We start from the raw sequence: 6,102 nt of genomic DNA, 5'->3' as shown, positions 1-6,102 counted from the left end.
AAAAGGATAGATGAGGTAAAAACAAAAAACAAAAAATAAATCAAAGTGGTAGAGATTCTAACATTAAATAAATTATGATACAAATCTTAACTGTGTGGAGTATGTGGCATAGTATATAGAGTATGGGGAAAAAAAAAAAAAAAGGAAAAGGGAAAAAAAAAAAAAAAAAAAAAAAAAACACGAAGTGGTGAAGATTTTACATAAATAAATTATGGTACAAATCTTAACTACGTGGAGTTTGTGGCAGATCTAACGTGAAAATTTAAAATGAAAAATAAAATTATGGTGAAGAAGGAGAAGCTGTTTTCCCAAAAACGACATCAAATTGCCCTGCGATCAAACCAAAACAAAATCTCCACATCACTCGCCTCAAAGACACCGATCTTTTCACAGTATGAATCTCATCCATTATCTCAAAATTTCCATATTTCATTTTTTTAAAATTTCCAAATTTCCAAAATCTCCAAATCAGTTTTTCAAATTTATTATTTTGAACATTTTTAGGAACAAAATTTGGTTGAATTTAGTTTCTCAGAATTCAGTAATGTGTTGCTGAATTTTTCCATGTTATAATAATTGTTAGTTAGAGGTTCAGGTTGAAAATATTCTGTCATCAGCTGAATCAAAAGCATTCCTGAACGCTGCAGAATCACTTGGTTTTGCTCGCCAAGGGAGTTTGGGGCCAGAAAAAGGCGAGGCTTACAGAGATAATGATCGAATCTCAGTGAACAATCCTGTTCTTGCGGATGCAACATGGGCTTCTTGTCTTAGCCTATTGTTTTCTGATATTAAAATTCGTGGGAAATCTGCTTTCGGCTTGGAACCCAATATCCGATTCTACAGGTATTACATTGGATTAAGAAGATTTACACTGGACTTTATGATATACCCTTTGTGAAATTTTGCTCCTTTTTACCATTATGTAATTGTTGTTACGGATTAAGCGCACTAATCCTTTATTAACGAGTGCAATAATATACAAGATAGACAAATACGCAAAATTTATAGCGGTTTATTATTAATTCGACAGTTACATTAATTAAGAAAAAAATGTGACAAGAGAATCCATATATATTCATTGTTATCGGAAAAAACAAACTTGGTTACAAAAAGTTGGCATATATTAGTTGCATTATGGATCAGAATATGTGTTTTCAGAGTGAGCCTTCTAGTGGTTTTTTTGTCAGATATTCAAAAAAACTTTAGCAAGGTAGTGATTCAGATAGCATTTGATTGTTATAAATTTTGTTACAGTCTGATCATTGTAGTTCAATGAAACATGGCTAGCCAAGTACTCCTTATGATCCTCAAGAGCAAAGAAAGTATTTGATTGCATGCGAGTTATAAATTACAAAATACTTTATTCTCACGTCACGAGTAGTTGTACAATATATAGATGATTCTGAAATAGTAAAACATTAAGGTTACATTTGGTATGAGAGTTTTAAAACCGGAGTTCATGATTCTGGTTCTAACCTTTATTTGTTTGCAAAAAGTAAAAAATGGTTTTTGAAAGTCAGTATTTAGTTTGGATGGTTTTGGTTCAAAGTGTGGATCCTGATGTGATGTTTTAAACTAAAATCACTCTAAAAAATAAAACAACCCTCCCTCTTGGTTTTGGATGGTTCAAACCCCTAATTTTAATTCCGGTTCCAGAACCATGGTATGGACCACATGTTCAAATCATGAATCATGGTTCTGATTTTAAAATCAAAACCACCCTAATTTAAACCCTCATACCAAACACAAAAATCATTATTTAAGTGGCATACATGTATCAATGCTTGAATAAAAATCAGAGAGATGAAATATCATATTCCAAGATATGGAGTTTCTAACCTGCATGTATTGTTGATCGGCTTCAGTCATGTTAGTTTGCTCAAGATCTTTTGGCTGTTTACGGTATCGTTCGATGATTTTTCGCATGCTGAAACATCCAAAACATATTACATGAAGATGTTCAAATATTTTACTATTGATACAATGCTTCATAACCAGAAATATATTAAAAAACAAAAAAAAAAAAAAGCAACGTTGCTGTTAATTGTAGTAGCCCGTTGATGAAGAACTGGATTAGAGTTTTTAAAAGTTTTAATTAATTACTTTGAATTTATGGTTATGATTATCTCTTAGGACTATTTAGGACTAGTCAAGTTTATCTTTTTGATATTTTAAATCTACGCAAATACATTAGTTGTAATTTCAATTCAATGCATTGGAATCTTGAAGCACCAGCATGACCGTTACCGCAAATTTGCCTGCACTGCGGTAAGGCACCACGCTATTATGCTAGAAATGATTGATTAATGAATATTGAGTATTATAGTTTCATTTCTTATTCCTTTTTTGAATTCTCTTTCTCTTTTCCTGTTCTATCTCTATGTCTCTAGAATTGGATAAATTTCTCTACCCTAATTATATTCTTTTCTCTAAACTCTTTCTTTTATGTTTGCCTAAATCATTGGTTAGCAATGATATTAAAAAGACATTCAAATTCCTTAAGATAAGAACAAAACTTATCATTGAGAAAATTATTTGATTGTCCATGTCTAACAATATCGTTTTAGATCAATAGTGCTTAGATAGTTTCCAATTAGTTATTTTAGACTATCTTCAATCTAAATGCTATTCTCAACGACATATTTGGCATCAAAAAAACTGAAAATTAAATGCTTGATATGTTATTTTTATTCATACTATAGTGCATAATGCTATTTCAAATGCTAAATCTACATTTTATCATAATCAAGACAATTATAACTTAATTTTCTCATAATCTACATTTTCTTAATGATTAGAACAAATCTTATCATTGAGAAAATTCCTTGATTGTCCATGTTTAACAATATGGAAATAGATCAATAGTGCCGAGATAGTTTCCAATTAGTTAATTTAGACGATCTTAAATCTAAATGCTATTGTCAACGACATATTTGGCATCAAAAGACTGAAAATTAAATGCTTGATGTGTTATTTTTATTCATACTTTAGTGCATAATGGTATTTCAAATGCTAAATCTACATTTTCTCATAATTATTAAGTTTTGAAAGTTATAAAAATAAACTTTTAATTTTAAATTAATTTGAAAATTCTGATGTTGTAATTATTAAAATTTCCAACTAATAACAATCAAGTACAAATATTTGGCATATGCTATACTTGGTGGATACCATATGTCAAATTTACTAATTTAGCATAAAAATAAAATTGCATGGGAATACGAAAATTTGACATTACCACACTAATTTAACATTGGAGATGCTGCAATAGTAACGTTACATATGCAGTTTCATATAATTATAGACGTATTGCAAAAACATAGTGCATGCACAACTTACTGCCAATTAGCAGTAAGGCCATAGACTAACAAGTTATAACGTATTAATCAACTTCACGCAAAACTACGACTGCTTCACTAATTTTAAAGAGAAATATACAATAGTACATTACCAAGGATTAGAAAAAGAAAACTAGAACATATTATACTAAGGATTAGATAATTGAGCATGAACAGGCACACTCTCATAATTGAGCATGAAACTAGCCATGCAGATATTGTTGATTTTTAACCAGCTAGTTGCTCAAATACTGAGACGAAATGAATATATGAAGTATCTTTGAGAGGGTTGAAACAAAAACAAAAGAAAATAAATCAGTGAGAAAGTTGCTCAAAGTTAAGACTTTAGCCTAAATTTGAAGCATGAAAGAGAAAAGGGAAGGAGAAAAAAGTGAACAATAGGAATAAAGGACAAATTTAAAAAAAAAAAAAAATTCATCCACTTGACTAAAATCTCACTTTAGTCCTTGAACTTGCATTTGTAGCTTCCATTCCTCTCAAACTATGGAAACGTCTCATTTCATCTAAATTTTGGACATTTGGCACTCTATGAGGATGTTAATGGGGTTATCTAAATTGACTCTTCCAAATTATCGTTCTTCACCCTTCTTTCAATAAAACCTTTTAAAATAAGAAAAAGTTCCTTTCACTTTAAGAACTCGTTCCATTTGAAATTTCATCGCATCCTCAAAATAATTCACATGACAATCAAAAGTGTCATGCCATCTTCTCAACAGTTTCAAAGTGCTAGACATTTTAAAAATTATATTGTAGCAAAGCAAACAATCAAACAAGTTGTTGGTAATAGGCAGCTATAAAAATAATGACAAAAAAGAAAAACATAAAACAAAACAAAAGGAGACAAAGAAAGTTCCCACACAATCTTTTCATCACAAGTCTTTTCTTGTGATGCGCAGCTTGTTTTCTAATCCATTCAAACAAAGTTCTGTAAACTAAATCTTAAACGATCTAAACATGCTTCTAAGAAACTCAATAGCATTTAGATCAATATTGCGGAATAGAATCGAATTGAAAGCATACCTCCGGCCATTGATAACTTCTTACGCTCGACAGATATTTAACTCGGATTTGGCGCTTCTAATCCTCACTCAATCTCAAATAGATGGTGTATTTTACTGAATAAGATTGAAAGGCTTAGGGACCAACGGAAGGAAATGCACTCGTATATATATGTATACTCAGTCCATCACAGAATATTCTTAATCGTGCACAACACGTGGGCAGTGGTTATGGACGGGTTTCGAACGTTATTCGCGTCCCTACAAAGTGGAAGATATGGGCCACTATAACGGTAAGTTAGTTTCCTAATATTAAAGGAAAAAATCTTACATTCTCCCACTTGGTCCATATATTCCATCATTTATCTCAATAAGAAACAAAATACATGAATCATGGCGATAGATCCTCTTAAAATGAGTATTATCTTCCATGTATCACAATGCATCATGTCTCTTAAACACTAGCCCATACAACTTAATGAATAAACCGTTTATTCCAGGTCCAAACAATAATGTTATTTCTCAAAATAAATGTGTACACTAGAAAAAACAAATATGAGAAAACATCACAATTAGAGTTTCATTGAAAATAACATTCGTTCTTACAACGAAAATCACATAAAGGAACCAAGTCTCATTCTATCTACATGATCCTTAAATTTCAATGGTGGCATGCCTTTTGTTAAAGGATCAGCAATCATCAATTCAGTGCTAACGTGTTCAATAGCCACTGTTTTTTCTTTAACACGTTCCCTTATGGCTAGATACTTGACGTCGATGTGCTTGCTTCGACTACCACTTTTGTTATTCTTAGCCATGAAAACTGCAGCTGAATTGTCACAATATATCTGCAATGGCCTAGAAATTGAATCCATAATTCCAAGCCCAGAAATGAAACTCTTCATCCATACAACATGCGAAGTAGCCTCAAAACAAGAAACGAACTCAGCCTCCATAGTGGAAGTTGCAGTCAAGGTCTGCTTTGCGCTTCTCCAAGATACAGCTCCACCAGCAAACATAAATATGTATCCTGATGTTGATTTTCATGAATCAACACAGCCAGCGAAGTCCGAATCAGAGTAGCCAATCACTTCCAAACTATCAGTCCGTCTGTACATAAGCATGTAATCCTTGGTCCCTTGAAGGTACCTCAACACTTTCTTTGCAGCTTTCCAGTGGTCCATACCTGGATTACTCTGATATCTGCCTAACATCCCCACAGCAAATGCAATGTCAGGTCTTGTGCAGACCTGAGCATACATCAAGCTTCCAACAACTGAAGCATAAGGAATGTTCTTCATTTGTTCCCTTTCAAGTTCATTTTTAGGGCATTGATTCAAATTGAATCTTTCACCCTTCACAATGGGAGCTACACTTGGTGAACAATCTTTCATCCGAAATCTCTCTAAAACTTTGTTGATATAGGTCTCTTGAGACAAACACAAAATTCCTCGAAATCTGTCTCTATGTATCTTAATGCCAATGACATAAGATGCATCACCCAAATCCTTCATATCAAAGTTTTCAGAGAGGAATTGTTTCACCTCATATAGCAAACCCCTATCATTGGTTGCAAGTAAAATATCATCCACATACAAGATAAGGAAACAAATCTTACTCCCACTAACCTTCTGGTATATACATTTATCCATAATGTTTTCTACAAATCCAAATGAGGAGATAACATCATGAAATTTCAAATACCATTGCCAGGAGGCTTGTTTCAATCCATATATGGATTTCTT

General features: G+C 32.3%; 1 pseudogene; it reads right to left on the bottom strand.

Annotated features, from left to right (window-relative positions):
* Positions 1-226: 226 nt before the first annotated feature.
* The window catches only part of LOC112093648, a 16,004-nt pseudogene continuing 10,128 nt past the window's right edge, over positions 227-6,102 (bottom strand).

This window comes from Morus notabilis, unplaced genomic scaffold, assembly GCF_000414095.1.
Source record: "Morus notabilis unplaced genomic scaffold, ASM41409v2 Scaffold575, whole genome shotgun sequence".
Classification (NCBI taxonomy): Eukaryota; Viridiplantae; Streptophyta; class Magnoliopsida; order Rosales; family Moraceae; genus Morus; species Morus notabilis.
This window is presented reverse-complemented; position numbering and strand designations above follow the sequence as displayed.